The sequence below is a fragment of the Schistocerca cancellata genome, chromosome 4 (genome assembly GCF_023864275.1).
Source record: "Schistocerca cancellata isolate TAMUIC-IGC-003103 chromosome 4, iqSchCanc2.1, whole genome shotgun sequence".
Classification (NCBI taxonomy): Eukaryota; Metazoa; Arthropoda; class Insecta; order Orthoptera; family Acrididae; genus Schistocerca; species Schistocerca cancellata.
The window spans coordinates 337,417,922-337,430,176 of record NC_064629.1 but is presented as its reverse complement, the minus strand read 5'-3'; positions in this window follow the sequence as shown (position 1 = coordinate 337,430,176).

Sequence of the window (12,255 nt, the reverse complement as noted above, 5' to 3'; positions counted from 1 at the left end):
CTTTCCGCAGTATCGCAGAAGGAACATCCAGCTTCACTTAGCCCTGTTAAACGACCTTTTTCAAACTCCATGTGGTGCTGTTACTGACTTCTTTGTCACCTTAAAGGCATTCTTGACTAACATCAACTCACCATGTCCTATGTCAAAGGTAACTAACTCTCTTGACTATTATAATCTGTATTTATAGCAAACCTGATTTGCATTCTCATAGTGGTGCTACTAGCGCCACTCTTATGCGACTGGATCGAAATTTGAATAAACATCTTTGAGGTATAGAAACACACCTACCAAGTTACGTTTCTGTCGAGCAACTCCTTCTTGTGTTGCGATTTTTTTCCATCAGTGTACACTGATTTTTTTGAGTTCATTCTCTTTGTCTTGCCCTGTCTTCTTCTCCTTTTCGAAAAGCTGCACCTTCTGAATCAATTTCGTTAGTGAGTGAAAAAGGGATCCAATGGGAAACTGAACTGTATGCTTTTCTTGAATCACATCTTCAAACACACTGCAGCTTTAGGTGTTTTAACGTTGTCTGGATATTTCCTTCCTAAGCTCGCATTGTGGTCATTTCCATTCTTTAGTCTCATTTGCTTTGTGCTAAAAGGTATTTTAAAATTCTCAGCAGGCTTTCTAATCTATAAACCTTCAGCAACCAATTTTTTTTTAATTTTCTTCATATCTTCGGCTGTCCATTTAGCTCTCTCGCTGCCTTCCTTATACATTTTTAAACCCTCTGAAATATAAAAAATATATCAAAAGTGATACTATGGTCATTTTACAACATGAATGTCATTACTCCAAACGAATTGTTTATTAATTAACGAAATAATGTGCTTAAACTCCTTAATAAACAACTATGTGGTACAAAAGTAGGGCTTACATTGATGCCGGTAATCATTAGTATGCCAGCAGAAGCAGTGAAACAGACAATTAATTGTGATCTGCGCTGTGTCTTTGCTCAGAAAGAACACTATCTCACTCAACATCCAAAGAAATCTGCCAAGAAAGTCGTATTATGGTTACTCTTTGGTGGGACAATGAGGGTCAATTCACAGTATGACGACCACTACCCCTAGGGGGAATAATGGCCAATTTACAGGACAACCACCATTACCCACAGGGTGACAACCAATACCCCTGGGGCAATGATGGTCAATTTACAGGGTGACTACCATTATTTTTGGAGAGTAATGATGATCAGTTTACAGGGCGACCATAGTCATCCGTAGGGCAATAACAGTCAGTTGTCTACAAAAAAGCAGAATAGAACGAGAAGGATCAGAATTTCATTCATACATACCCTTAAAATACGGAACGGAGCAGATCAGAACGCCTTCCCCTTGTCAGATTAATCCAAAATTCGCACAAATCGGGACAGGAAAGCATAATACCCTAACAATATTCATTTACCCTCGAAAAGTAATCTCCAGAGGCGTTTTAGGAATCTGAGAAAAGTGAAGTCTTCGGATAAGACGTCAAATGTACGATAGACACATACGAGGTCTGTTCAGAAAATTCCGGAACTTCGTCCAAAAAGATTTTATACGCTTACCTTATACTTACTGTGCGTGGTCTCCTTCGAAATATTCCCCTCCACAACTAGTACACCGCTCCCAACGCCGTTTCCACTTCCGGAAGCAGTCTTGGCACGCTTCTTGCTGGATCGCGTCAAGTGTCGTCTGCGAATTTTCTTTTATCTCGTCTACTGTTGCAAATCTTCGTCCTTTCAACAGGATCTTCAACTTTGGAAATAAAAAAAAGTCCGCATGGGCCAAGTCTGGAGAATATGGAGGATAAGACAGCACAGTGATTTTTCTTCTTTTTTTTGTGCAATAGCCACGCACTTACAGGGATGAATGTGCGGGTGCGTTCTTGTGATGCAAGAGCCATGAATTGTCTCGCCACATTTCAGGCCGTTTCCTTCTCACATTTTCTCGCAGGCGTCGCAACACGTCCCGATAATACCATCGATTAACAGTTTGTCCCTGTGGCACGAATTCATGAAGACCTAATCCTCTAATATCTGAAAGTCAAGAAGAACTGTCAGCATCGCTTTGACATTTGAACTGACCTGACGATTGAACTTTGGGCTCGACATCATATCCGTAGACCCACGTCTCATCACCAGTTATGATTCTCTTTAGGAACGTATCATTTGTGCGATCCAAAAGCTCTTCACAGATTGCGAGGCGTAGGTCTTTCTGGTCATCACTCATGAGCCGTGGGACAAACTTGGAAACAACACGATTCACTTTAAGATGCTGTGTCAGGATTTCGTGACATGATCCAATTGAAATTTTACATCCTTCTGAAGTATCTCTAAGAGTCAGTTTTCGATTGGCGCTCTTAATTTCGTTGACGTTCCTGACCTGAGCGTCGTCGGTAGACGTCGAAGGGCGTCCTGAATGAGAATAACCTTCAACTACCGTCAGGCCATTTTCTAACCGTGTGAACTATGCATAACACCAAGTACGGCTTAAGCACTCATTACCGTACGTTTCGTGCATCATTTGGTGTGTCTTTGTAAAGCTTTTCTTAAGTTTCACGAAAAATTTAATGCTAACGCGTTGCTCCTCTAATTCTGCCATCTCCAAATTCGCAAACTATGCGACACAATGTTCTAGTCAATACAGGACTGAACAATAACTAACAGACATACAACAATAAAACATCCGGCAGTAACACATTAACCACAGGTATGTAAAGTGATGCCAACCGCATTTCGGTCGAACACACCATTGGCGCGATATTACGAATGTTCCGCAATTTTTGAACAGACCTCGTACACAGTTAAGCACTTCAGTCCCTTCTTAACAAATCTCGCCAGTAGAATACTTCCTCCAACTAGCAGTTACACTGACAAACTAATGCACGATTTCCACGGAATAATAACACTGTATTGTTTGTCGTACATCAGTAGACAAATCTTTGTCATCGCCCTCTCCCCCCTCCCTCGCAGACATTACCGAACGGTTCCTCTGCTGGCACCAGGTGGCTGGGACAGCGCCAGTCAGCGGCACGCGATACGAGCCTATTACTAATGCTCACGAGACCTGTTTATCATGATGTGTTTGTGCCTTAGACAGCACAAGTTTATATTCCCTGGAAAATTACAGTGATTGCAATAAAATCAGTCAGTACAAGCCCCTAGTACAAAAATGATAACCTGGTACCCGCATTCGAAACTGTGTTACATTTTCCACGAATGTGCATACCTGAAGGGCACACCTTCCTTCGAGATTATCTTTCTTGCTCCATGAAATGTGATCGCGCCCTTCAATTCGAGTATCTTCAGTAAAATGTAATGATTCCCGGAATGCGGAAGTCGACAAGACAGTGTGGAGGTAGGGTGCTGCTTTGTACTAGAACAACTACCGAATTACGTACGACACGGCTATACATGAATAATTTTGTTGTATAAAACGAATTTACAGAGCTGCCGCACCGTTATAACGTCAAGAACGCACCACTAGTCTCTCATTTTTTCTCGTCCAAAGATCATCGCCCTGGGACGTCGAGAGGTTTCGACCTCGCGAAGGTCTCGGTGTTCCCAGAACTGCACTACTCACAACTTGTTGATTAATGTTTTTTGTCTGTTGGAACAGGTTTGAAAACGTCGGAACAGCTCAGCACTAGTCAGAATTAGTGGGGACTTGTTTACTAGGAAATTAGCACATGTACATGAGGGCAAAATATGAAACGGCTCTAAGCACTATGGGACTTAACATCTAAGGTCATCAGTCCCCACACATTTATTCCACAATGATATTTAGAGAAATCTTCAAATTACTGCCACACGAGTAAGAACAGCTTCCTTGACGTGGTCTCTTTTTACGGAGATTCCGGCAGGAGTTACATTAAAACTATTGGCTGCTCGTTTCCCCCAGTGAAATTTTGTTCTTCAGCACACCTTCAAGACCAAATATTTTTTGTATGGTGGAAATTATTATGAAACGACTAATGGAACAGCCATCGGTTCGCCACTGTTACCAGCCATGCCTATTTTATCATTTAGAATTTTCAAGAATTAGCAATGAACAGTGCTGCCTTCTGTTTCTTCAGACATGTCGAAAATACAGTTTCGACCTGGTCACTTGGCAATGAGGCGCTGCAGTAGTTCATCAGCTATATGAACAGTATACATCCAAACCTAAGACTTACAGCGGATATGGAGAGGGGCGGAAAGCTACTTTCGTTAGATGTGTTGGTCGAACGGAAACCAGAGTGACGGCTTAGCCATTCTGTGTATCAAAAACCAATGCATACAGCAGCATATCTCAACAAGCTTTAATCATTCAATTCAGAAGAGAACTATTTTGAAGACACTAATTCAAAGAGCTATGAATACTTCGGACAAGTAACGTCTCGTCTCCAAAATTAATCATCTGACAACGTTGTTCAGAAGGAACGAGAATTCTATCCACGTTGTTAGGTCGAAGCTCTAGAGGAAACCAAGACGCGATGCCATTCAACAAGGCCACGAGGACAAACACGTAGCGCAGCTTCTATTGGTTGGTGCAACAACTAGTAAGACAGTTAAGAGTCCAAAATAGGCAAGAAATCCGACCAATCATCCGACCATCCAGAAAAATTAAAGAAATGTTGCGACCTATTAAAGATTGGCGGTTTCGGAAATGGTTCCAGCCGTGGCCCAGATGACAATGATCTTGCACTTTTGACCAGCAGATAAATCGTTCTCTTTCTGCATTATGACAACGACTGCACTGTTTTTGGCATTCCCCGACTCACTTTATATATGTCCCACTGCTAGTGCTGCTACCTGCCGTCTGTGAGTGGTTACTGCACGGTGATATCGTACATAGCTGGTAGTTACATTAATGTTGTTGGATTGCGTATTCCAATAATCAGAAACGTTATTATGAGGCACTGAAACACTGATTTGTAACACATTGTGTTGAATGCACAGGCTGAACAAATCACATAAGTCTAAGGCAAAAATACTCGCACTGTTGCTAGATAGTAATACTTGCAGCGAACCACTCTTTGCAACATCACGAAAAGTTGCTGGCAAACTGCACACGCCAAATACTGGAAATTCATGCCCGTTATGTGCAGGCAAAATAGAAATAGGCTTTGTAGTTGTGGGCTAACCGATCACTTCTTAGGTGTCTTTATTAATCATGGAAAAAAACGCTGCATTACTGCATTTACTAGGCAGTCTTGTATTTTAATAACCGTTTAAATTTTGTGTCGCTTTGTTTGTGCTCTCTGTAGATTAGTTCAGACGTTCTTTGCACAACAGTATTTAGCATGGATAGGGACTGCGACTGCTGTGTTTGGATGCGAGCTGAGTTGGCATCCCTTCGCTCTCAGCTTCAGGCAGTGCTGGCTTCTGTCACACAGCTTGAGGCTGTTGCCAATGGGCATCACTGTGGGGGTCCGGACGTGGGTTTAATGGGGACAGCCATCTCGTCCCACGCATCCGTCGATCGGACTACGGCTGTGGCTACCCGGGATACTGCCCACATTGAGGCTGACCCCTCACCCGTGGTAGAGTGGGAGGTCGTCTCGAGGTGTGGCAGGGGGTGAAAGACATCCTGGAGGGCTGAATGGAAGGCCTGACGAACTGGTTTCAGGCTCTGTCTTCAGCTGATATTGATCTTCAGCCGGACATGGCTGCTTGTCCTGTTCCAGAGGTTGCCCCTCAGTCTGCAAGATCCAGGCGGTCGCAGAGGGTGGGCTTACTGGTAGTTGAGAGCTCCAATGTCAGGCGCGTAATGGGCCCCCTTAGGTATATGGCTGCAAGGCAGGGGAAGAAAACCAATGTGCACTCTGTGTGCATATCGGTGGGAGTCATTCCAGATGTGGAAAGGGTCCTTCTAGATGCCATGAAGGGTACAGGGTGCACCCATCTGCAGGTGGTCGCTCATGTCGGCACCAATGATGTGCGTCGGTATGGATCGGAGGAAATCCTCTCTGGCTTCCAGCGGCTATCTGATTTGGTGAAGACTGCCAGTCTCGCTAGTGGTATGAAAGCAGAGCTCACCATCTGCAGCACCGTCGACAGGACTAACCGCGAAACTTTGGTACAGAGCCGAGTGGGGGGTCTGAATCAGAGGCTGAGACGGTTCTGCAACCGTGTGGGCTGCAGATTCCTCGAGTTGCGCCATAGCGTGGTGGGGCTTCGGGTTCCACTGGATAGGTCAAGAGTCCACTACACATAGCAGGTGGCTACACGGATAGCAGGGGATGTGTGGCGTGGACTGGGCGTTTTTTTTAGGTTAGATGGCCTCAGGCAAGTAGAAAAAGGGCAACAGCCTCAACGGGTGCGGGGCAAAGTCAGGACATGCGGGGACCAAGCAGCAATCGGTATCGTAATTGTAAACTGTCGAAGCTGCGTTGGTAAAGTACCGGAACTTCAAGCGCTGATAGAAAGCACCGAAGCTGAAATCGTTATAGGTACGGAAAGCTGGAGATAAATTCTGCCGAAATTTTTACAAAGGCACAGACGGCGTTTAGAAAGGATAGATTGCATGCAACCGGTGGTGGCGTGTTTGTCGCTGTTAGTAGTAGTTTATACTGTAGTGAAATAGAGGTGGATAGTTCCTGTGAATTATTATGGGTGGAGGTTATACTCAACAACCGAGCTAGATTAATAATTGGCTCCTTTTACCGACCTCCCGACTCAGCAGCATTAGTGGCAGAACAGCTGAGAGAAAATCTGTAATACATTTCACATAAATTTCCTCAGCATGTTATATTCTTAGGTGGAGATTTCAACTTACCAGATATAGACTGGGACACTCAGATGTTTAGGACGGGTGGTAGGGACAGAGCATCGAGTGACTTTATACTGAGTGCACTATCCGAAAATTACCTCGAGCAGTTAAACATAGAACCGACTCTTGGAGATAACATCTTGGATCTACTGATAACAAACAGACATGAACTATTCGACCCTGTAAGAGCAGAACAGGGAATCAGTGATAATAAGGCCATTGCAACATCCCTGAATGAATGTGGAAGTAAATAGGAATATAAAAAAGGGAGGAAGGTTTATCTATTTAGCAAGAATAATAGGAGGCAGATTTCAGACTAACTAATAGATCAAAACGAAAATGTTCAGTGTTTATGGAAAAAGTTCAAGGCAATCGTAAAATGCGTTTTAGACAGGTACGTGCCGAGTAAAACTGTGAGGGATGGGAAAAACCGACCATGGTTCAACAACGAAGTTAGGAAACTATTGCGAAAGCAAAGAGACCTTCACTGCCAATTTAAACGCAGCCAAAACCTCTCAGACAAACAGAAGCTAAACGATGTCAAAGTTAGCGTAAGGAGGGCTATGCGTGAAGCGTTCAGTGAATTCGAAAGTAAAATTCTATGTACCGACTTGACAGGAAATCCTAGGAAGTTCTGGTATTACGTTAAATCAGTAAGTGGATCGAAACAGCATATCCAGACACTCTGAGATGATAATGGCATTGAAACAGACGATGACACGCGTAAAGCTGAAATACTAAACACATTTTTCCAAAGCTGTTTCACAGAGGAAGACCGCACTGCAGTTCCTTCTCCAAATCCTCGCACGAACGAAAAAATGGCTGACATCGAATTAATTGTCCAAGGAATAGAAAAGCGACTGAAATCACTCAACAGAGGAAAGTCCACTGGACCTGACGGGATACCAATTCGATTCTACACAGAGTACGCGAAAGAACTTGCCCCCATTCTAACAGCTGTGTACCGCAAGTCTCTAGAGGAACGGAAGGTTCCAAATGATTGGAAAAGAGCACAGGTAGTCCCAGTCTTCAAGAAGGGTCGTCGAGCAGATGCGCAAAACTATAGACCTATATCTCTGACGTCGATCTGTTGTAGAATTTTAGAACATGTTTTTTGCTCGCGTATCATGTAAATTCTGGAAACCCAGAATCTACTCTGTAGAAGTCAACATGGATTCCGGAAACAGCGATCGTTTGAGACCCAACTCGCTTTATTTGTTCATGAGACCCAGAAAATATTAGATACAGGCTCCCACGTAGATGCCATTTTCCTCGACTTCAAAAAGGCGTTCGATACAGTTCCGCACTGTCGCCTGATAAACAAAGTAAGACCCTGCGGAATATCAGACCAGATGTGTGGCTGGATTGAAGAGTTTTTAGCAAACAGAACCAGCATGTTGTTCTCAATGGAGAGACGTCTACAGACGTTAGAGTAACCTCTGGCGTGCCACAGGGGAGTGTTATGGGACCATTGCTTTTCACAATATATGTAAATGACGTAGTAGATAGTGTCGGAAGTTCCATGTGGCTTTTCGCGGATGATGCTGTAGTATACAGAGAAGTTGCAGCATTAGAAAATCGCAGCGAAATGCAGGAAGATCTGCAGCGGATAGGCACTTGGTGCAGGGTGTGGCAACTGACCCTTAACATAGAGAAATCTAATGTATTGCAAATACATAGAAAGAAGGATCCTTTCTTGTATGATTAAGTTACTTCTGTAAAATGTCTGGGAGTATGAGTACGGAACGACTTGAAGTGGAATGATCATATGAAATTAATTGTTTGTAAGGCGGGTCCCAGGTTGAGATTGGGAGAGTCCTTAGAAAATGTAGTTCATCAACAAAGGGGGCGGCTTACAAAACACTCGTTCAATGGATAGTAGAGGTTGTGATCTTAGAAGAAATATCATTAAGTAAAACATTTCTCTTGCCATCCATCTTACTTGATGCATTGCTCCAGGAGGGTATATTTTCAGGTTCTTTTTCCAAAGCATCCTACCAAAACATTATACAGATCTTCGTGAGCTCAAAGTATGACTTGTCACTGTTGGTTAATCTCATTCACTTCCAAAGAAGTCTTAAATGTCGTTAATTTCTGTCTCATTAAGAAACAAATCCACAATCTTGTTACCAGTGTGAAAATTACTGACATTGATACTTTTCCAGTTTTATCTCAGATGCCGAAAAACTGGTATATCAGGACTACTTGTTACACCACGGTACCTTACATTCAAACACACTTTTTAAAATAAGTTTATATATATATATGTGTGACGACATGGGAAATACAACTCCCCATCCGATTTGTGTTCACTTAAGACTCATGCCCCGTTAAGAAGGCCAGTGTTTGAATCAGTTTGCCGCAGCTTAGAATGTGTTCACTGTCGTCAGTGCCCCAATATGTTAATGTATTCCAAACAATATTCGTTTGCTCTTTTCCAAAACTATTCTGTAATTCTGGAACGCCAATGACGTGTTCGCTGTCATCAAATGTAACAATGATTGGTAGTATTCCTTCTTTTAAATCCGTGGCGTTTAAAACTGGCAACAGTTAACCATCCGAAACAGTAGCAATTGCAGGGGTTTCATTCTTGGTAGCTGATTTTATTGTTTCAGACCGTTTTCCTCTCTTCTTACGTCTGATATTGTGAAGAGATGATTTATTAACAAAGAGCTCTTCAGTATTATGACCAATTGCCTCTACTATCGCCTGAAGAATTATATACAGAATGTCTTACAAAAAGCTGGCATCTATCCGAGACAGACGCTAATTTTTCAGTAATAAAATCTTTGGCTCCCCGCCTTGCAACATTCTCAAATGAGCTACTCTCAAAAGTACGTTCTACAAACTCACCGTCACCAATGTTATTTTCAACTGAACTTGAAAATTCCATATCTGATTCTTTAGATGATGAAAGAAATGCAGCAGTAGATGTACAAGTAGATGCTCTGCACTTTTGTTTCTCTCAGTTTTTCTCTTCTCCCGATTTTCTCTTTCTTTGTAGAGGACTGGCATGTGCGATAGCAAATAAATTGTCCAAATTATTTATAAACTTCTCTTCACGGGGCTTAGACATATCTTGACACATTTTTGCGATTTTTTTTTTAATTTTCTCCATTCAAAACGCCAGTTACTAACCTTTTGTGAACAATGCTGAATAGCTCTAGTCGGTATTCTTGCATTCTCCCAAAATACAATGTACTCGCGAACCACAAGAATAGCACTTTCAGTGGCTGTTAATTTTAGTTTTCGTATGGTATAACAAAATTTCCAGCAGTTGTCTGTTTGATGGTAATTTGCGTACAGCTATTTAGTGTTTTATATCTCCTAAAAAACACATGTTCCTTTGCACTGAGCGATTGATGTGACATCGTAAATAGCGACTGGAAAATGCGTGGGACAACGTCGGTAACAAACAACTGACAGCACTCCACCTGGATTAATTGGATAGCTCAGGTGTCATCAGCGTGACATGTCTGTACATTTACGCTGAAGTTTTAGAGTCATTCAAGCAATGCTGGTCGGTGAGCGCTCAAAAATATTGAAGTCGGAAAATACGGGACACACTTTTTTCTATTGCAGCAGAAGGTATTTGTGAAGCAGAAAAGTGAGCCTATTTTTGCGCCGGCTGTAATGACTGTGCCAACACATTTACTTCCTGAAAGCCATGCTGTAGTCGTACGATACACCAGTGACAACCCTGGCTGCTTTGTAAAGAGATGATCTTGGCATGACCTTGCTTACCACACTGGATACTCTTTTCATCAAGGCAATGACAAGCTGTTCTATCACGATTTGAAAAACGGTGCCGACGAGATTTCCTCACCTTGTTATGAAGTACACCTCATGCACCACATGACTGGATTGTTTTGTTTTCTATGTCCCTCAGACAATAGGTGGTTTCTTGTTCAATGCAAAAGATAAACAGCCAGCTATCACCAAAAGTGGGGTTTATAAAACACAACCAATTAGAAATTTTAGAAATTAAAAAACAGATGCGTATATCCCCACACCTATTATTAAACGAGCAAACCCAATTAAGTCATTCACCTCTTTCAGATGAGATAATAACCCCCGGATAGAAGCAAAACTTTGGGCCCCAGCCCATTGTAGTTATAAATATCTTGGCTGATGCATCACTTTAGTCCTGTCATTGTAGTGTAATTGGTGAATGTGTAAAATAGTGTATGTATTTTGTTGAAAATGGTCATTCACGTAATCGTGCATTAAGCTATGGATCGAAACCTCTAGAAGTTGAAATGATTATCTTTGCCTTGTCATCATGTTTATCTGTGCATTATCATCTTTGGGAATCAGAAATGTAGGCCTACTTGAAAATTGGCTTATAACCCGAAACCTAGATTGTGCAATAAAATTAAAAATAAATTGTGAAACAATCCTAAAAACAGTGTTTGTTTAGTCAGTTTACAATGTTTCACCAAGAACCAACAGTTGATTAAATTAAAATGAAATGTTTTTCCTTTACATTTAATCTAATCTGAGCACTGCTTCTATGCACTTTAACATTACCCTTAGACTGAGACTGAGTACCTTGTGCACTATGAACAAGAGAAATCGTCGAACACATTTAACAAGTACCAAAGACTTTGTTGGATGTAAGGTCCTCCAGTTATGAAAAAACTGTGCTAAAAACGTTCCCAAACATGTTTCAGAACCTTTGTGCCATCACCAGTGGGCTTCTGTTTTAGTTAATCTGTAATGTGAATATTTTTACTAAATGATTACAAAATTATGGATATATTTAGTTCAAACTACCATTTGTTTCTGTTAGTTAATACCTTTACATTCGATTTGCATGGTTTTACAGGACCACTTGCGTGTTATTTCGTACAGATAGCTTGTTATCTGCAACCAGACGATGTTGATGAGAAATTTTGTTGGGAGTTACCCTATCATTTTATGCTTTAAACGTAATTTAGTTTGTCGCGATATTTTGCGCTTAAATTCGTTTTTACTTGCGTTCTTTGTGTGGTAGCCTAAGCCCTTATTTCTCAGCATCCTGATGAGGTGTTATGAAGCACACGTAAATATAACACATATTTTCAGAAATTTGGTCGTAAGGAGCACTTTACATTTCACCAAAACACAAAAAAATGAAATAACAACAATACTCAAGACAATAACATCACAAAATTGTTTTGTGTCCAACAAAGAATTTTATTTCCAACATGAAGGACTGTCAATGGGATCACCAATTAGTGGCCTCCTAGCTAACATATTTATGAACAACCTGGCGAACATGATCTTCAGACACATAATAAAACCAAAAAACTACAAAGTTACATGCTGGTACCGTTATGTCGAAGACGTAATACACTCCTGGAAATTGAAATAAGAACACCGTGAATTCATTGTCCCAGGAAGGGGAAACTTTATTGACACATTCCTGGGGTCAGATACATCACATGATGACACTGACAGAACCACAGGCACATAGACACAGGCAACAGAGCATGCACAATGTCGGCACTAGTACAGTGTATATCCACCTTTCGCA